The following is a 22460-nucleotide window of genomic DNA, read 5'->3' on the forward strand; positions in this document are numbered from 1 at the left end:
GCTGCAACTAACAATTATTTTGAAAATAATTATTATCAATTGTCAATTATTTTTTCAATAAATCGATTAATAATCAGATATTATAGCAAAACATAACTCAAAAAAGATTAGCAACACATGTCATCTCAAAGCACTTCAACCAGATCATACAGTAAAATTGATTCGAAGTTTTCTACCTAAGGAATCTAATCATTGACTTGAATGCAATCCCTCACACTATGCATACTTGTAGCGACAGTAGAGAGGAAAAACTTCCTTTTAACAGGAAGAAACCTCCAGCAGAACCAGACTCGGTGTGAGCGTCCATCTGCCGAGGCCGACTGGGGTTCAAGGAGACAGAAGCAGACATAGAAAAAGAAGCAGGCTAAGCAGATTAAAACGTTTCCACTTGAGGATTTCTGGATGGAGAATTTTTTTTATCTTAAATGCAAAATGTTTATATATTTTTTTTATATATATTTATTTATATATTCTAAGTGGATTTCTCTGTAAGCTAAAGGCATGTTTTAGAGTCTCTATACTCCAGTTAATTAATTATTAATTATTTGAATTATTAATTCATCACGATTAATCCGATTAATTGTTTCAGCCCTAGTATTGTTACTAAACACAAACTGTGTATATTTTTGCAATTTTTTATTTTAGATTTTCTTGGTTATTTATTTTGCTAATTTATTTAACTAGCCTCTGCAATTCTGTTGAGAAAGCATGTTACATGGCCAATTTGAAAAGGAAAGTTTTTCCAAGTTTAAAATGTGTTTTTCATGTCACTAATTATTTTTAATTTTTTATCCCAGTGGTATCGAAAACGGCATTTAGTAATATGAATATGAAGTTGAATGACCGAGCTCCTCACCCTATCTCTAAGGGAGAGCCCAGCCACCCTGCCCAGTCATTCGGGAGAGGCTCAGTGTAGAGCCGGTTCTCCTCCACATCGAGAGGAGTCAGTTGAGGTGGCTCGGACATCTTCTTCGGATGCCCCCTGGACGCCTCCCTCGGGAGGTGTTCCAGGCACGTCCCACTGGGAGGAGGCCCAGGGGACGACCCAGGACACGCTGGAGAGACTACATCTCTCGGCTGGCCTGGGAGCGCCTAGGGCTTCCCCCAGCAGAGCTGGAGGAGGTGTCTGCGGAGAGGGAAGTCTGGGAGTCTCTGCTTAGTCTGCTGCCCCCGCGACCCGGTTCCGGATAAAGCGGGAGACAACGAGTACGAGTACGAGTACGAGAATATGAAGTTATGTATGTATGTATGGATGTATGTATGGATGGATGGATGGATGGATGGATGGATGGATGGATGGATGGATGGATGGATGGATGGATGGATGGATGGATGGATGGATGGATGGATGGATGGATGGATGATTTCACTTGATTATTCGTTATATATGGCCATAAAGTGTGTTTCCAATCATTCCAAAAAAACAGTATAAAATCTAGCCCAATAATTTGGTGCTATGATTTTAGCACCACATACAATCAAGGCCAAAATCAACTAAAACAAATATTTAACCAACATGTAAGATTTTCAGTTATAATCCAGACTAAATAAAACGTCAGGAAGCTCTCTTGACTTTTTCCTACATCTTAACGCTTTCAGATCCGTCTTACTTGCTGCACCCCCATTTGTCGCTCCGTCCATCCGTCTGTCTGACTGTAAGCTCACCATCTGTCTCCCTCTCTCTATCTCTTTCTCTCTCTCTCTCTGTCAGACTACTTGACTCTTTGCCTGACTGTCCTGTCTGCCCATTTGCCTGCCATCTGTTTGTCTGTCTGCAAGTATGTCTCTACCCTGCTTGGCTATTTGCTTGTCTGTCCTCTCCCTTTAGATGATGGTGCACAGAAACCAAAAAGTAGCAGTGTCTATTTTAGCACTTTGCACCACTTGAAGACAGCACAACAACAGCTCCCATGATGGCGATCTATTATTAAGAGAAGGTATCTGCAGAAACCCAGAGAAAACTGCATGCAAACACTCCTCTTGACACATGTAAGCAGTCTAGCTGTCAGGAAAAGGCAATGTCTCCATTAAGTTTAGCCTGCAGTTTAGACATCTCAAATACATATTAGAACTAATACAAAATTATACACTTATTTTAATTCATACAACCAAAACAGCCAATAATCAAGGTGCTAATACACCAAAGCCAGCACTGTGTAATAAAACAAACATGGAAATCTCCAGTGCATAGACTCTGATTGCTCTGCTTCTGATGCCAGAGGTCAGTCAGTTTGATAAAGTATCCTTGCATATAAATTGCTTCATAACACTTCTGAGGATGTGCTGTGTGTATCAGTGTGTATCTAGATAAATGTTTGCATCAAGGTTTGGGAGGAGATTTGTTGTCCGTGGGGACAGAGACAGACCTGCCTGAATGGGAAGCCAAGAAAAAGTTTGTAGACAAAAGAAACCAGAAAATGTAAAACAAATTTAAATCAATGTTTTTTGGGGGGGTTTGTCTTGTAATCTGAATGTGAAGCACAGCAAAAAAAATACAAATACTTGACTCTTCAGAGTATTTAACAGGGTTGCATTTTAAATGATAAATATATTGTAATTGGAATATTTATATATTGGATTGCAATAACTGTTGGCTAATATATTCCAGGTGTTAAGAATATGCGTTTGCATACTAATGTAATATTAAGCCAGTTGGATGGAGTTTTGTTGCAGCAGATGTTCATACAAGACACAAAAGTGTAGGAGGTACAGATGAGGAAAAATAAAACTGATGTGGCCATAGCAACATCTACCGATGTTATCGGCAACGTATTTTCAGTGATAAACATGAGTCTGACTATTACAGCAAATGATGTGCAACCTTTATGAGTTGATGTCAAAACTATGTGGCAACTGTTGCTCTGTGTGATGAACAGTCGTCTTTCGGGAGGTATGATTCCAGTTTCCTCCTTTCACGGATCAGCGTGGATCTAAGTAAGTTTGTGAGCGTTAATGGGCGAATGTGGCTCTAGTGAAAGGAACACAAACATATACTGCTGACATTAATATAAACTGGGCTATTGGCGCTAAATATGCTTACTGGAAATATAAGAAGCTAAAGAGTTTTCAAACATGCTTCAGAACAACCTACAGGACTTATAGAGCAACTTTCATTAACCGAGTGCCTTAAGCATGAAGCACGGAGGTGGAGGGTTGATGATATAAATCGTATAAAATAGCAATCAAAATGCTGTGGCAGGTTGCTTCAAGAAGTTTGCAAAGACCTGAAGCAATGTACAAAAAAGGAGAGAAACTTTTAATTCTCAATGATGCACAGAAAGTGAATACTTTCAGATTCCAGATATTGGCAGAAATACCTTTGGATGATTGGATGATTCTGGATATCAGAGATTATAGAACACTACTCCAATAATAGTTTGCGATTTGGCCTATATTTCTCTTTTTATAATTAGCCTTCTGGTTCATCAGAGCTCATCTTTAATAAAATCTGTAAATAAGCTATTTCTATTTTAATTAGTGTTGCGCCGATACCGATACCAGTATCGGACAGGGCCCCGATACTGCCCTAAAATGGTGGTATCGGTATCGGCGAGTACCAACAAATAGGGCACCGATACCATTTTGAGAGCCATAAGTTTCTTCAACTATTGTCACCCACTCCTGGTAGGCAATAAAAAGTTCTACTGGATTCACTTTGTATTAGATTTTTTCCTGCTTCACAAAGGTAGGCAGCAGCTCGACAAAGCCATGATGGCAATTATTTTACATTATGGTATCGGAATCGGCCGATACTGCACAGCCAGGTATCGGGTATCGGTATCGGGGCCAAAAAATGGCATCGGCGCAACACTAATTTTAATATGTCATTTTTGTCAATATCAAAGCAAGAGGACTGGTAATAAAACAGTTATCAGAGCGTAGAACACACCTCACATAATAGTAGAGGTGTGCAAAAAAATGTATTAGGCAATATCTTGTGATGTTTGGGTGCCTGACATACTATCGATCTTTCAGTTCCTAATTTCAATTTTTAAAAAATGTACCTTAAACAATGAGGAAAAATGGGCTACCTCTGAATACAAGATGCAAGATGGCTTGTGCTGTGGATAGTGTTATATTATGCTGTGCGCCGCAGCACCATATCTGTAGTTAAGGTAGTCACAATGGATATGTCTTCTGATGAACATATACAGCACTTGCTTTTTTATTTTTTCTGTTAATTTTAATGGCTGGGAAAAATATCGCAATATATAGTGATATTGGAAAATCGTGAAAATATCGTATTGTTACCCAAGTATCATGACAGGTCTTATCTTGCAACATCCATGCCAATATTCACCCCTAGTCAATGGCAGGGTGCTTATGTGATAAATATATAGCAATTAATTACAGATTAAATAAGTAAGTCATTAATAGCTGAAGGCTCAATAAATAACAGTAAAATCTGCAGGGCATATGTCCCAAGGATCAGGATTATGGAAAAAGCAAGCGAATGCTACTCAAACTTTAGTCTGTTTTCACTTTGCCGAACCTACCTCCAGTTTTAGGAAAACCAGACAACTGAATGTAGAACACAAGGTAATCATATTAGAAATGATTTATCAAGCAAGGAAAGGAGCCAGAAAAACAAGATAAGAAGAAAGAGGCAGCGTAAAATATGGACGAAATGAAAATGAGGTTACTTCTTCAAATGAGACAAAAAGACTCCAAATGTGAGAGTGGATGAGTGTGAACTGTATGATGTCACGAATTAGATGTTTGCCTCAACATCAAATGGAGGTCCACACACCCACATTAACAACAGGAACAGGAAAGGGAGAAAAAAAAAACACATTTGAAAAAATAAACATCATCATCAGAGCCCTGCTTACAGGTGTGAGTGAAAAAAGCCTGCAACCGCCTCATTTTTTAAAATGAAAGCTCATTATGCATGCATGCAATTTTCTGTGAATGAATAAATAAATGAATGAAACACGGATGGAACAACACACGCATCTGGGAAACAGCTTCACATCGTTTAGTTGTTTTTTTTTAACAGACTCTTATTTGATTATGTCATTTTGACACTCAAAGGAAACACCCTGTAATTGAATGGATACTGAGGAGCTAATAATGGGAACAATATGAGAAAGGAGGAGCTTTTTGATATATAAAAAATTAAATGTAGATTTCAAACCATGTATACGATTTTCAGCTGAGGAATTTCAAGGCTTCTACTCTCTGCTATGAGAGCAGATTGTCATAATTAAATATAATATGAGTTTTTCCACCTTTAATGTGGCTCTCATTCTTTAGAATTCAAATGTTACACAAACTGGACAAGTAGGGATTATTAGGACTATTAGAAAATAAGAAAAACTGCAATAACTTGTATAGGTGTGTCTAGGCAGCAAAACCGGGCGATGAATTGCATTTGCGATATAATTTTTCTAAATCGCAATTTAGAAAAATGCAATTTTCAAATTGCAGAGGCTCTCAATTTCAGTCACATTTAATTCAACACTGAAACACTAAATGTCGAACTCTTTATGTAGCATTAAGGTGGGATTGGTTCCATGCAGAACGGAAGAGAGAGTATGCAGAACCATGCATGATAAAAGCAAGAAAGTTTTCAGAGAAAAGTTATAGTAAAGTCCTGCATGAATGGATTCTGGAAAAGCAAACTTTCAAGTTTATAAATAAACTGAAACCCTTGACAGAAATATCACAATGCTTACACTTAGTGCAAAGGAAAATCACAACAAAATCACAATTGCAATATTGTTTTTTTTTTTAAATTGCAATTTTGATTTTTGGCTAAATGTTTTAGTCCTACTAAGCAGGGTGAATATTATTGATTAAAAATTGATCTCCAGCATTTCATTAGAAAAATCCATAAAATCTAATTTGCATCCTTAAATTAAGCCATAGTTTCGAGGAGCTACAAGGAAACAATAGGGTTAAACATACCATCAGTCAGGAAAGCTCTTTAGCAAAAGAAAATTAAAGCTTTGTATTTTCCAAGCAAAAATCCCCAAACTTAATGTCACAAGAAATCTAATGGCGTCACCTGCAGAGAGCCATGATCAGGAGATATTGTCAGAATCCAATTGGTCAGTGTTGTTTTTGTAATTGCAAACTGCTGAGCATTAAAGGCGCTGCTGTTTGTACACACTCTGCCTCACAGCACAGCTCGCCTGGCTGCGCAGCAGATTGTCACAGCCTGTCAGCACATGAGGCATTTCACATGTGTTTTTTTTTCCTTTTATCCTTCTCGCACGTGTTTGACAGAACAGATGCGCTTCCACTTTAAATCGATGAAGCCTTCTCCACGAGTCAGAGTAATGGCTCACACCTCACTCCCTTTGGTGACCTAAACTCAATAAAATGAGACAAAAATCTATCCTTCAGACACAATGTGAGAGTTAAATCCTCGTCCTTCAGGGTATTCAGCTATTTTCTCTTATCTCCTGCTCCATAACACAAACGCACAGGTGTTTCTGTCTATGTGTTCTTGAAATGTATGAACAATTCACTTCAGTTCTCTTTTTATAGCCTCACTCCTTTCCAGGTTTTTTATGATTTGAGAAGAACTGTCAGGGCTGAGGGTCTGTTTGGTGAAGGATGACATATTTCTGGATCCTCTTCTTCTGTTTATAACCTGTAGTTAATTTAACTGACTGAGCTTTAACTTTTAACATCTAAAAGGACACAGGGAGAGATCTCAACTTTTTTTTTTACTCATAACCCAAGTAGATAGTGTCAAATTTTCTATCCATCTGATATAAACTGAAAATTTGAAAAATGCTACTCAGATAAAGCAGACAAGTCATATTAGTTTTTATAAATTCAAGAGTTTTATCCATTTATTATCTTTCACTCAAAGATTGGTCACAGGAAGGAAGGACAGTCAACCCTCCTCCCAGAAACACTACCTCAATCTGGGGGAACTTAGGGAGTTCTTGGACCAGAAGGGATTACCCCCTGGAGCAAACTCTGAGTTTTCCTTCAAGTGAGACCAAAAGCAGAACCAATACATCAAGGGATTATCTGATTGACTAGGCCATTTTTTAAACAGTAACAGAACTGAACAATCTCTCACTCCGTCATACAACAAATCCAAGGTATTTGAAGGTGACAGACACTAGATCTTAATCTTGGAGGAGAAATCCACCATCATAGAAGACCATATGAAGCCGAGGATGACGAACTAATGCAGAAAGGTCTGACTCTAAAGTTTAAATCACACGATACCAAAGGAACTGTAACAGGCATTATGATAGTAATGCCATGCCTGCAAGTGTCACAGTAACTGCCTCAGAAATGGGGCATGAAAAATTTGCCATAATTCTAAATTGCCATTATTTTTCATAAAAATTGTGAATGCGATTTTATTTCGATTTTCCTTACCATGTAGATGTTTCACCAAAGGCAACGTTAGATACTGCCGTTGTTTTTGATGATGGTGTGTTAGCACAAGTGCGATATAAGAGAATTGTTAACGTGACGTAACTGTTAGTATTACCATTTAATACAAAGTAAGGTAATCAGTGAGGCAGGATGTCCACTACAAATCAGATTTGAGCCAATACAGTACCAATGCCTGCAACCTGGGAATCAGTATCAGTGGTCAATTGTACTGATTTTCGATACCATGCTAAAGTAATCTTACAGGGGACGCTTTAGTCCTCGACGAGGACGACCCGGCTTCAAATCCGGCCTGCGGTCCTTTGCCGCATGTCTCTCCCCCTCTCTCATAACCCCTTTTCTGTCAGCCTACTGTCCAAAAAAAAACGAGCCACCAGTGCCGTAAAAAAAACCAATAAACAAAACACTACGCTTATTTACCTGGAACAGACATCAATGATGATGCAGCTACTTCACTCAGGTGTCTGGCTGCAGAAAATGATTTGCTAATGCTTGCAGGCATGCCAACTGTACCGTTTGAAAACATTATACCCATAGATCTGAGGCTGTCAAAGTTTGCATTTCTCAGTCTTAAGAAAAATCTTCTGCTTTACACAAAGTATCCCCACCCCTTGTCCTGCACTTTGCATCACAAGTTTTGCAGCTAGCGTAATCTGCATCTCATTTTGTAAAGTGGATCCTTATTCTCGAGTGCTTTCTTTTAGCCATGCTATTTTTGTTTGTACACCAGCATCTTATGATGTCAGTATGCTCTCATGCTTCTAATGCTGTGTTCAAGTCTAGCACGGAATATCACCCATTACCACTGTGTCACAGTAATGCATTGTAGTACCGAAACACGATACAGTACCATTTGATTTTATATGTAGCTGTTCTGTAGCACAAACAGAGATTGGTCGGTACATGTACAAGTACTGAATTCTGTACCCATGCTAAGAGGCTGCAGGGGGTGGATTCCAACTTTCCCACCTTTGGAGAAGAATAAACCTTTTGGAAAATGGAAAAAAGAGGTTTTCCCAAACCAGAAACCTATGCCTCCAAATCCTGTCCCTTAATGAAGGAAGAAATAAATCTTGGTAAAGACAAATCTACAGTATAAATATTTGAAAACATCATATTAGGAGTCCTCCTGGAAGGAAAAACAACGCTTATTAAATGTACAAGAAAAAGTATTGTGCATCTTCTAATGATCATAACCGACTGAAAAAGAAAACCACAAATAAACCCAAAATATACAGATGAAACCACAACATCCCAAGCAGTGGCCTTAAAGATGTGCTCATGACTTTCCTCAGTAACAGGCAACACACCAACATCTCGTGACTAACTGGAAGGCACAGAGCCACTTATGAAGAAGAGCCATGAGTCACTCTCTGATGTTGATATCACCGCCACCATTCCCATCAACCCTCTCCCCTGTGGACCCTCGCTGAAACGCTACACAGGGATCCGCAAGATGGAAGGAAGGAAGCTCGCTCATAATGTCAAACAGAGAAGACTGTCGTCAGCGCCAAATGAGTCAGGTTTTTATGGATTCCTCCTTTAAGTGGAGCAAAAATTACTCTGGTTAAAGGCAAAAATAACAAAAATATCCAGTGTTCCAACTAGAAGAGTTAACAGCTAGGATTTGTTTTTTTCTTTGCTTTTGTTGTTATGTAAAACAACTTGTGCTACAGCCTTTCCTTACGGACACCAGATGGACTTCTAATTCATATTTTCCTCCACTTCCCCTAACAGATGCAGTGATTTTCTCTCAGGATGTAAAATAATTAATATATGGTGATATCAGCAAGCTTTTCTTATAGGGTCCATATAATTTTCTTTTTAAATAAACAATAATTTGAAAATAATTGAAAAGAGAAATCTATTTAACAAGATTTAATGGCATATTTGCTGTTTCAAACCAATTAAATTTACTTTTATTACTTCCCTATAGGGCAATAGGGCAACATTTACTTAGTCTATATACATCAAGAGAGAAATATGCGATTCTATGGTGCATTCAGGACACCAGCAGCAGAAACAGCTAATCATTTATATGAGGTAAATATTTGCTACATCAGAACTTATTCGAAAAAATGTAGATTATTTATATTTACGGCTTTTCAAAATAGTTAAAAACAGACTCAAGCGAGTGCAAAATTTAGTACGTTTATTTAACTTTTGCTGTTTCCATCCAACCTTCCTAATGCGTTTCTTCAAAATGCACAAAAAAAGCTTGATATAAACATGTCTAGGAAGTGGCTGCTGTTTAAAGTTACTAATGCTAACCACACTAACTGCAAAGAGTTCAAGAGAATGTTTAATATTTGAAGGAATCATTTGGCCAGAACACACCAGTTGTGTACAAGTTTTTAACCTACGATCTGATTTTTTCCCCATGTCACACTGATTGCATATAGAGAGGCTACAACTAGGCAGGGTGGAAGGATCTGTGCAGAATGTTTTCACTTCTGTCTCTGTTTTATACACACATTAAAACTATTTCCCACATTTGATTTGGAAAGATTATGAAAATTCATTTAAAAAATGAAAAACACAGATACATTCTATAAAGCAATCCCCCCCTAACGAATCTGTGAACAAACCTCAAACCAGAACAGATAGCGAATGTTCATTTGTCTCGATTAAAAACATAATGAGACATAATGAGAGATGCGCAGCACTTACCTGCTTTGTCTACACCTCATTATTTTCTTTTTTGTGAGCCTCATAGAGGATCACTACTTTATTCGGTTTCTGTCCTGCTGAATTCGTATCATGGGTAAAGTATTCTTTTTTTAATGTTTCATTCATTGTTTTTGCACTAGTCTGTCCCGCTTATTTTATATGCGATGTCTGACTCCAAAACTGACCATTTCGCCTTGCGATTAACAGATTTTATCTTGTATTTTCCCCCAAAAGGGATGGGTTTTACTTTGTCTCTATTCCTGTCAGACCAATGAAATTGCCACTGACTAAAATGGACCTGGGGTCTATTTCAGTCGGAGGTACGCAGCCCCCTTTGTGTAAAATTGTGTCAGGTGTGATCATCCCCATTGACTTTCACTGAGCGCTAAACATCACGACCTCTTCAGACATGACTTTCTGACTTTCTGTCAGATCCGACACAAAATCGGATTCTGTGAGTTCTACCCTTTAAAATTACTTCATTCAACTTCCCAAAACTTTATTTTACCATACAAATTGTCATAATAATGACAGTTAGGTAGAGGGGAGCAATAGCCAGGGTCCTAGCAGGTGAACATACCTAGGTGGGTCATTAGCAAGTTCCTGCAGTCTTTGTGACTTTCTTGAGTCCATAATTCAACTGTCTGACCAAATTGCGGTGAAGCTGAGACATATTAGGGGACACTATCCCTTAAGGACTAGAACTACCCATCTAAGCTTTAAAGGACATAATCCAAATCCTTCAACTGTAATCAGAGGATAATCTCCCAAATTAGACTGAGTAGAAATAAGGTATTTTAAGGTTACAGATTCCATTTTACGGTAAAGTTGTCTACACAATTTTTTTACAGTTCAGGCAAATATTTTCTCACCAAGAAATCAAAAGGCTGGATGTTTCTAAATTGTTATATATTAGGTTATATTTCTGCAAAAAATATATATATTGATTTTCAGGCATTTTTTTAGGTGTTTTAATAACTGTGTAGGCTGCTGTAATTGCATCATTTAAAGATAAGAAATAGCCTCTATCGCAGTAAAAAAACTTAACACCTATACAGAAGAGGCTGGAACAGCCAACCACATACAGAAGGCCAAATAAAAGACATTGCAGCAATGAAAAAGGTTTCTTTTATCCTCTAACTGGCTGCAGCAGCTGGAACATTAACTGGGTATTTATTGATATGGCTGCTTCTGCTGCCGCTGTGTTATGGGATCAGGAGCCGGCGAATGGAAAATAGGAAGATTTAAAAAGAAATAAGTAGAGACTCTGCTCCGAATAATTTCCCCTCACTAAGCCTGCTGCTTCATCTCCTGAAATCTGCTGACAAATAATGAAGGCAGGGAGTCTGAGACAGCTGGCTTGGGCTGCAGCCAAAACTACAGAGGGGGAGAAGGAGCAAGAAGGAGGAGGACAGGTGAAAGCAGCAGCAGTGATGGAGGACTGATTCATAGCTAAGCCTGCCATCAGGAGTTTATTAGCTGTAGAGGGGAGCGTCAGCAGGACGGACAGGATGAGGAGATGGTGGATAAACGTGTTGCCCTTCACTACTCATGACCTCCATTACCACCTCCAGCTACATCCAAGTCTGCTGCTGACAATTCTCTTTTTTATTCTCATTTACCTCCCTCAGTTCTCAGCTGGCTTCTTCTTCTGCAGCTTCTGCAGGTTTGGTCCTTTTTTTCAACTGCATTTTTCCTTACCACTAAATTTGACAATTCATATATAAACTAAACAATTGATATATTTGCATATTGTCCATTATTGTGGCAATGATACCGGAGATCATCACATGTATACTGCATTATTTTTCTATTGTTCTTAAGTAATGTTGTAACTTCCTAAGTGACTAGTTTTGGGCTTTCTTTAGCTGTTAATCATAACTATCATCAACAAAGATAAATAAAAGTTACTAAAATGCATGACTGTGTGTAATGAACGTACAAAAAAAAAAAAAAAATCACTCCTACATTTAATGACTTTGATAAAATAATTAAAAATAATTTCGTACAATATATTCCTGCATTTAAATAAAGAATCTTAAGTTTCAAATAAAATTTAAAAAGGACAGCGATTTAAATTAGGGCTGCAACTAACGATTATTTTGCTAATCGATTAATCTGTCGATTATTAATTCGATTGATTGATTAATAATTACACAGAGTTCTGGATAGAGCATATCTTAAATGCAAAATGTTAACATATATTTTTCTACAATTAGCTCTGTCAACTAAAGGCATGTTTACAGTCTCTATACTCGTTAACGATTAACTGATTAATGAATTAGTTGAGGATTATTTCGATGATCAATTAATCATGATTAATCCAATTAATTGTTTCAGCCCTAATTTAAATAGAAGGTTTGCTCACTTTTTCCTTCCACTAAACTTTCCATTTCCATGCTAGGATTTAATACTAGATTCAAAGCAAACGCTTCTTAGCTCTGATAGACAGACATTGTCAGTAACTGTCTGCTGGACACCTGACATGTCACTAGTTTTTAGGTCCTACAAACAAAATATGACTTTTACTATTTAAATTGATAACAGACAATAAAGATTTTATCATAGTCCAGCTTTTTAAGGTGCACTTATTTTTTTCCTTTTAACAAAGTCTTACTGAGAAAAAAAAGACAATAAGAAAGGATGGAAATGTGAACAAAAGGGCTTATTGCTGTTGGATCAGTGAGTTCAAAGTAGCAAAGGGAGACTGCAAATAAAGCTTCTCGTTGTTGTTTACCCAGCCTCTCCCTCCTCACAAAGATGCACATTCATATTCCTACAGCTCATCCCATCTAGTGTTCAGGATGCATCTCCCAGCCCGTCCGTCAATGTGCTTACATCCCTCAGGAATTATAACTGTCTGTGATAGCAGTTGGAGATAAAGTAGAAAGATCTGTACATCAGGAAGGATATAAGGGAAAGGAGTAGAGGAGTAATAAAATGTTAATGGTCCCAGTGTATAGTTCTTATTTTTATCTTTATGGATGAGGAAACAAAATGAGGTCTGATGACTGAGGAGCGGCATTTGGTTTACCACTGATAACAAGCTTTAAATGCATTATAGTAATAAAAAAGGTAGAAGAAAAACAAGAGCTTTAACCTGCAGAGGCAGTAAAGAACACTACCTCTTGGTCACATGAATTTAAGTAAATAAAACAAAGTGGGTGAAAACTCATTGATCAAACTGATCCAAAATCAGAAAGATAAAACAAAATTGTTTAATTAGTGTAATGTTTATCTATGACATGTGGTGCCCAGCTTTTTATAAAGTAACACATCTGTAATAAACCAATAATAGCAGATGAATTTTCAGGCTGTCTGCTAATGAAACTCGCATCTACAGAGTTGTACTTTCAAAATGACTTTATTGCAACTGGAAAACTGGTTAAAATTCATTGTTGTGGGTTTTACTGCTGAAAATGACCCAAAAAGGCTGCTGCATCATCATTCCCCAAGGTTTTTGTTGATTCAAGTCTTTTTCCCAAAGGGGTTCTATAGACTCCAAAGCATTGAGAAATAATTCCCCCCCCAAACAAGAAAAAAAACACATAATTTGCATGAGAAAGCAGAGTGCAAGCAAATCAGTTCGCAAAACTCCCTGCTTCTGTTTGTAAGAGGCAATCTCTAGTGTCATTCTGCACTTAACCTTTTTATCCAATTGTGCACACCTTAGTGGTCAGAAAAACATACCAGGGCAGTTAAAGGCAGAAAAGCTGAGCTAGAGCTGTGGTATGTCTATCTTGTGCATTCTATAAATTCCAAACAGATTTATGTGATGTCTTGAGTCATTTAAAAGGAGATTTTATATGTCAGGACTAGACACACTGACACAGAAAGGGACAAAACACAAGGGTCTGAATCAGGATGCCCCTTCTTGAAGCCCTGACATCCGTCAGGGCGGTTCAGTGGGCACCCGCCCACTGAACCGCATGTTCACATGAACACTGACACACAGGAACACACTAATAAGCCTTCAGGGAACAGCAGGGTCATCAACCGAGTGAAAGCACAAACATGTCGCCTAAAGCATATAATCGTCTGCCCAGTTATGGCAGTTTCATGTTGCATTACTTAACAGATATGCAGTTCTGTGCAAATTTTGATTTTTCTCAATTCAGGGCTTTAAATTTAGATATGACCTCCTTTTTTCAGTTTTGTCATCAAAAACAGAAAATTTCAAATGTTATTGTTTTTAGGATTCTTTTTACATTGAAAATATACAAAGCTGCCCCAGGAATGATGAAGAATTCAGAGTTGATGTTCACATTCCTCGAATGGGATCCATTTGTGTGCCTATAGGAGGCGCTGTTTCTTCTGGATCCCTGAAAGGTGATTAGATTATTTTCTTTTTTTCTTTTAACCACAATATAGATAGTCTTCTACTCCACTCCTAGGTGTCCAGATTCCTGCACCTTTTATACATGTCTTTGCTGCAACACATTTGAATAAAATAAACAGAACATTAGCATAACTTTACTGCAAACTGAGGAAATAGTATAGCCATTTCACTCAGGTATGCTTAAGCAGGGACACAGCTGAAAGGTGGAGGAAACTGGACTGTAGGACTTCCAGTGAAGAAGCCTGACATAGATGAACAAGAGCATACAGGGAAAATCCTTTGTAAAACACAAGAAAATATTAAAAAATGACTTTTTTAAATCTATTAATCTGTTTTAACAAACAGAAATTAAAAAAATATATATTTTGTAGTTTGCCCTCAAATGAAAGCTAAATAAATATGATTTCATTGGATTATACAAGCAAAAATATAAGATAATCTCTTCATTTTTTAATGGTTTGTTTATATAATTTTTATCACAGTATATATACAGATAGATAGATAGATAGATAGATAGATAGATAGATAGATAGATAGATAGATAGACAGACAGACAGACAGACAGACAGACAGACAGACAGACAGACAGACAGACAGACAGACAGACAGACAGACAGACAGACAGACAGACAGACAGACAGACAGACAGATAGATAAAATATGTAGCTACTTTAAATTATATATATTCTAATATGACACTAATTACAAAACAATGGAGTCAGATTCAGTTGGATGTTTTATGGTAAAATTCTGTCTTAATGAGATTCGTGGAAAATATTATGCATCCATTTTTTTCCTTATTTTACTTTACTGTATTTTATTCATTTGTTTATCTATCAATTTATCTATTTATTTTCCCACTTCCTTTCTTTTTTTACCCCTGTGGGGGTGTTTTGTCAAGTCGCTACTATTGCTCTATTCCGTTGATCTCTTTTATCATTGCCATTATTATAATTTCATACTTTAACTTGTAAAGTTCACGTCACAAACTGTATTCTGGGAGAGTGGAAATAGGTTTACATTTGATTTATCAAATTTGTAAACTATACGGTTCGCTCTGTTAAATGTATGTATACTTCTGTACGGATCACCTTTCAAAATAAAAAATAAATAAAATCTGTTGTTTGCATCGTAACACTAAATTTGCAGTAATCCCTTAAATTCTGAACATTCATGTTGCAACAGCAAAGTTCTGTTGGAAGAATCTGATGTGTTAAATTAATAAAAACTCATAATTGATATACTCTCTAAAAATGACACTGCCAATCTCAGGGTGTACTTTAATGTACTTTCATGTTGGCGCAGAGAAGAAACAAGAAAAATGTCATGGAAAGCTTTTTAAGGGGGCTGATAACCCAAAGAAAATTACAAATGAGCTCTTAGTCCTCATAAATTTATATTTATCAGTATAAGCATCAGAGGTTTAGTATTGGAATATAGTAAAAAAAAAAAAACAAAGCATCCAGGTTAACCAGAGAACAACCCAACTCCATAAAAAATAAATAAAAGCAGGCCTGTTGTGGAAAACAACCTACTTACTCCTGAGAGACACTGAAACCAGACTGTTGAACATAAAATACATTCAGAAAAAATCCCTTCCTTCCACTGGATCCCATCCATCTCATATGACACATATTTCTCTATCTGCCTTGCAGACATCTAAATCCATCAGTCTGTACATATCTGTCTGTGTGTGTGTGTGTGTGTGTGTATCTGAGGGGGGATTGAGGCTACAGTTTGCATGACGTCAGACCTCCATTCATGAACAACATCCTCCTCCTCCCCTTCGTCGTCACAGCGTAGCTGTTAATGTGATACAACGCACCACGTGGGAGTCCTTACCCCCCTTTCCCACCAATCAGAGCGCGGCGATTAACGGAGCAGACATGAGAACCACATGATCCTACACCTCCACATGTCTGGCTTAAGAGGTTTTACATGCTCTGGTTTCACATGATGTTTCCACAGAAAGTCGGACACCAAGCGTTATCCTATGGCTGTACGGGGAAAGGGATGGCTAAAGATGAAAAGGAAAGAATATACATATATAGTAAGGGTGGGGGGGTGCAAGCAAGAAAATAATAGAAGGTAGCACCTCATGAGGAGAGATAGGAAGGACTGGCAGAGGAAGGGATAGACACCATGACTCATCTCTAGTTTCATACCCAGTGGGAGGAGGGGATATATGAGCATCAGGAAGAGGGACAACTCAAAGGATGCTGAGCATGACTTCAGAGAGAGGAGTCAGTGTGTGCCCATGATGTCTTTGCATGACAATGACGTGTGTGAGCTGCATGAGGAGATCTGCTGCCACAACTGGCATCATCCCACCTTCAGCTGACCTATAGAAAACGCCTGGTTTGAACCGATGAGCACTAGTAGAAAGATGGATCCGTTAATGATCCTCCTGCTAGTTATTTTTCTCATAATGCAGAGTTGGAAAAATAAAAACAGAGTAAGGGGAGGGGAGGCAAATGCTCCACTTAAACTCCATTAGTCCTACTTGCATCTGCAGCATCACCATCTGCAACCAAATGTTAAGTGCAAGGGTTTGTTATTGTTGGATTCAGGTGCACACATCCTATAAGACATCCTACAAGCACACTGATACAGGCCTGACTGAGGAGGTAAACAACAGCCACTCCCCCCTATCCCTGAGCCAACCGGAGCTGCACAACACGAAGCAGGAGGGGAGGAGGGTGATGGAGGAAGAGGAGAGGAGTTGCTCTAATTTCTTGATGTGTGCATGTGTGAGCTTGCGTGCTCGGCTTTCCTAAACGCAACGCCACCCACTCACCCCCCACAACCCACCACCACCTCTATATTTCCTCCACTGAGGAATGAAATAAATAAATAAGCCACGCATGTCTACGACGTTGCTGCAAAAATAGTTGATGCCACCACCTCCTTCTCCTCGCGCAACTTTATCACGCATGCATGCAGGAGTCTAGACATGCGTGGCTTGTTTTTTCCACATGTGCGTACGAGTTATTAAAGCGCATATCTCCAAAAAATTTAAAGAATAATAATAATAACTGCACTGTTTTCTTTTTGTTTGTTTTTCTGTTGCATTTGAGCATAACATGAACTTGGACACTCTCCAATAGAAGTTTAGTCCGTTAGTTTATTTATCTCACTGTATCCTTGCAAAGCAAAAGAAAATAAACATCTAAGACGCACATCCGCCTCCAGGACCTGCGAAAGTGCGCACATAGCCACCGGCCTACCGCTGATACAGCTACTTCAGAGGTCCTGAACGCAGCACTTGTGTTATATCACACAGCTTCCATTCATATTAAGCGCGTAAGTGTTGCGCTTACCTTGATTACAGTCAGCTTTGGATACGCGGATGTCCTCGGTCCTGGATTAGATTAGATTTAGGAGATCATTTGGAGCAGGAACATGCAGTTTAACAGCTGAGGGTTGGTGCTGCTAAACATCTCCCCCCCCCCCCCCCCCCCCCACCGGTCTCCACACACACACACCCCGGACACTTGAAGCACTCTGGGTGACAGGACTGTCCCTCTTCCCCTGTCCTCCCCTCCCCTTTGCAGTGCGCGTTGACAGCGCCTCGGATCCCCGCAAAGACCGACAGGAGTCCAAATCCAAAAGAGAAAAAAATGCGTTAAATCCCACTCTTAAAAAGAAACCAGCAAAAGAAAAGTGGAGCAAAAGACTGGTAAAGTCAATACGCAAAAAAACGCAGGGCTATTCCGGGTGTGCCAGGCTCCGAGATACGCCAAACATGGAGCGCATGTCGCATTTTGCAAAAAAAATAGATGAAAAAAAGAAAATCAACCCAAACGTGGAGTGAAAAATCCGTCTGTTTTCCTCCTCAGAGCCAACAGTAGTAGGAGGAGAAGGATGCAGGGAAATCAGAGGAAAGGGGGCGCAGATATAGAAAATAAAAAGCGATTATATGTTTCCACCGGATGAGTCAGAGGCTGTATCGCTCCTTCAGAAGTCAAACCCAGAGGGCTGTGATAGTCTCCACTTGCTCCCCAGGCTTTGCTCTTTGCTCGCCTCCCCTGCGCCGCGCCGCGCAGCTCTGGCCGGTGAATGCGCGCACACACACCGCTCTGCACTAACGCACAGGCGGGTCTCGTCTTGCAACGTATCCCCACCGCTGGAAGGAAAAACATAAAAACCACACCACCGACATGGAAGAAAGGGCAAAGGGGGGAAAAAAATCCGATCTTATCATCTGCTTGAAAACTATTTTGGCGCCATATTTATGGCGTACTTTCAATTCACTGTTAGAGAAAACTGTACTTCCTACTCTGGCAAATGTAAGGTTACAGCGCCCCGGTGAGGAGAATGTAGGTATTTGATTAATTGAGTTTATTTCTATAGCACCAATTCACAACACATGTCATCTAAAGGCACTTTACAGTTCACCGGATCTTACAGTCAAATTTATTCAGAGTTTTCTATCTAAGGAAAACCAGTTGATTGCATCGACTCATTAACTCGAATGCAATCCCTCACGCTAAGCATGCTTGTAGCGACAGTGGAGAGGAAAAACTCCCTTTAAACAGGAAGAAACGTCCAGCAGAACCAGGCTCAGAGTGAGCGGCCATCTGCCGAGGCCGACTGGGGTTCAAGGAGACAGAAGCAGAGATACGAAATGAAGCTCAAGGATTATAGGGCTTATGTGTCAACAGGACTTGGAAAAACTTGTCCATGCTTTCATCTTCAGTAGACTTACTGTAACAGGGTCTTTACAGATCTCCCTAAAATATCAATCAGACAGCTGCAGCTGATTCAGAACGCTGCTACTCAAGTCCTCACTAAGACTAAGAGACTGGATCACATCACTCCAGTTCTGAAGTCCTTACATTGGCTTCCTGTGTCTCAAAGAATTCATTTCAAATTACTTTTGCTAGTTTATAAATCACTAAATGGTTTAGAGCCAAAATAAATTTCTGACCTACTAGTACACTATGACCCCCCCAGACATCTAAGGTAATCTGGGACAGGTATACTTTCTATTCCTAGGGTCAGAACTAAACAGGGGGAAGCAGCTTTCAGTTTCTATGGTCCTCACATCTAGAATAAACTCCCAGAAACCTGCAGGTCCGCTGCTACTCTCAGTTCTTTTAAATCAATGCTGAAGACCTTTCTTTTTGATGTTGCCTTTCTCTAAATGACGTTCATTTCTTTACTGTTTAATCTCTTATACTGAACTGTAATTTTTATTCTTGTGTTTTATTATGTTTTTCATTTTTAACTGTTTCTTCTGTGTTTTTTTATTTTGTTAACTGATTTTATGTGAAGCACTTTGAATTGTCCTGTTGCTGAAATGTGAAGGGTTAAGATTTTTTTTTTCTACCTGATTAACAATGTAACAAAGAAATGTGATCAGTTCATCTCAATCAATAATTAGCTAGTAGAAATGTTACTGCATTTACAGCTCAAGGTCTTTTTGGATGTTGGCCCACCTACCCCGACCCATCCTCACCACCTTCTACAGAAGCCCCATAGAGAGCATGCTAACCAGCTGTCTCATTTTTTGGAGTGGAGGCTGCAGCGCCTCAGACTGGAAGGAGGTGAGAAGAGTGGTGAGAACAGCAGAGAGGATCATCAGAGCTCCTCTTCCCTCCATTAAACACATTTTATCCCAGCACTGCATGGGAGTCGGTCATATCATTAGCAACCCCTCACATTCCCTGCATGAACTGTTCTCCCTGCTGCCCTCTGGGAAGAGGCTTCGCAGCATTCGATGCAGGTCAAGCAGGTTCTGTAACTGCTTTTTCCCCAATGCCATGATTCACTTCAGTTTATTTATGTAGCAGCAATGCACAACACATGTCATCACAAGGCACTTTACAATTAAACCAGATCCTACAGTCAAATTGATTCAAGGTTTTCTATCTAAGGAAAACCAGTTGATTGCATCGACTCATTGACTTGAATGCAATCCCTCACACTAAGCATGGCATAAGACTGTTGAACTGCTGAAACTTTAATCAAGTCACAAATCCAGACTCAGCATCATACTTGTAAACATCATATTTGCACTACATGGTGAATTTTCAAATCCCTTTAAATAGAAGCTCACTCAGTGTTCTACTGCATTTTGCACCATGTTTATTTATTTATGTTGCACTGCTCTGAACCTTCCATATCAGTGCCTTTTGCACCACGTCTTTAAAATAGTTTTCTTTTCTCCTACATTGTTTACACTTTGATCAATGCTGCACTTACAAATGGAAATGTTCACTTCACTGCTAAGCTGCTCGTTCACTTTTGAAAAGTTGTATGCATCGGAATTTCGTTTATACACTGTGTATACAAAATTACAACAAAGTTAGTCGAAGTCTAAAAGCCTCTACCAGTTTTTTATCTATAGAGACTGAGATTTTTACTGTTTTTCAAAACAAAACACCTCCCAATCAGTCAGACTGAGTTTCATTCCATTACATAGGCAGGCTTTAATTGGAGCAAATTTCAGATTGTAGCACTGGCTTTGTGGTTATGGTTAGTGATGGATCCAGTTCAAACCAATGCATCGGTGCATGTTTCACGCTCAGGGGAAACCCAGTGTCGGTGAGCGTCTGTTTCAAGAAAGTCTTGTGACCAATAAAGGCGCTGTTTCGAACTGATGGGCACAGTAAACTGTGTTTAAAAGCGCATCTGTCAATGCAATGCATTTGCCTAAAAAATAATCTTTTGTGGTTTACCATCATATTATTCAAGAGATATGGAGCAGCCTCAAGGCAAAAGAAAGGTTTAAGCCGAGTGGGACCATTTTGATCTCATATTCGTTTTAATTTTCTTGTTGTGTCATCCTTATATCATATTATAGGGCATCAAATCAGAGTCAGTTTAGTTTATCAAAGAGGCTGCCTGTAGTGATTTCAAAGGTCCAGCCAGTGTCAGTATTCAATGACACGGTATCGAGATAGTATCAGTACAGTTTGGCAATGTGTTGAAACGCTTCACGACGCCTCATCAACCCATCACTGTTTAGGTCAATATGTTTCTAGAAGATTCAGCTGTTTCTTCAATCGCCTTCCCATGAATACTGACCGGTTCCCCTGCCTTAGTATATGAAACTCACCCCCAAAAATATGATGGTAAATGGCCTGTACTTATATAGCATTTTTTATATTCAGGAAACAGCACCAAAGCACTTCAGTCATTCACACATTAACGCACACAATCACACACTGATGGTGGCAAATTACATTGTAGCCACAGCTGCCCTTGGGCTCACTGGCAGAAGCGAGGGTGCTGTACACTATCGCCACCAGTCCCTCTGACCACCATCAGTAGACAATGCAGGTGAAGTGTCTTGCCCAAGGACAGGGGCCCGAACCGACAACCCTCCGATTGCAGGGCAAACTCCTGCACCCGAAGCCACTGTTGCCCAGTGATGTTGTCTCCCCAATGGTTTACAGTGAGGAATCTGTGATAGCATTTTGCACTTTTCATTAGTTAGCTTATAATGGGTTTTCTAATAGCCTTATTGAATCCATCAAAGTTGACTTAATAAAATTAATATGGACCCAAAATGTAATTGTAGGTCACTGATTGGTATGGCTTTGTTTTAACTTTCTTCCTTCCATGATCAAATAAAAGGTCAAATTTTTATGTTGTTTCACACACTAGCTTCAATATTTGCAGCATGTCTAGCATCACATTGCATTGCAAAAAATAAAATATACCGTAAGTAAATTTGTCTTTTTTTAATTTAATGTGGAAAGTAAGACACATGGTCAATAAAATAGAATGATTGTGTTTAAAATAAGAAAAACAAGTCCTTTATCTTATTTTGAGGGCAAATTAGGTCACTCCATAGGCAAATCATCTTATCTACCTGGCAAATAAACAAATTTTAATACATCTTTACTTACTTTGAGCTCACTTTTTGCAGCGTGTGTGACCCTTGGCTGCTTCTTTTTTTTAATGTCTTTCTTTTCTAGTTTGTTTGTTGGGGATGACCATGTCTTGAAAAGTGTGTCACTGCACCATACCCCTTTCTTTTTTGGATGAAAGGTGAGTATACTTTCTTAGATGTTCAAAATTTGAGAAATTGTTTTAGAACCCTAACCCTTCTCAGAACTTTTCCATAACTTTC

At 38.9% G+C, this 22460-nt stretch overlaps 1 protein-coding gene across 1 annotated transcript in view; it reads right to left on the bottom strand.

The window, feature by feature from the left end:
- The window catches only part of LOC119797957 (E3 ubiquitin-protein ligase Jade-2-like), a 149949-nt gene extending 131314 nt beyond the window's left edge, over positions 1-18635 (bottom strand). The window contains exon 1 of the mRNA XM_038307247.1: positions 17698-18635. The gene's annotated coding sequence lies outside the window, so the exon portion shown is untranslated. The remainder of the gene's footprint in view (positions 1-17697) is intronic.
- Positions 18636-22460: the final 3825 nt, after the last annotated feature.

Source organism: Cyprinodon tularosa, unplaced genomic scaffold (genome assembly GCF_016077235.1).
Source record: "Cyprinodon tularosa strain WSP-4 unplaced genomic scaffold, ASM1607723v1 ctg605, whole genome shotgun sequence".
In the NCBI taxonomy this organism is placed as follows: Eukaryota; Metazoa; Chordata; class Actinopteri; order Cyprinodontiformes; family Cyprinodontidae; genus Cyprinodon; species Cyprinodon tularosa.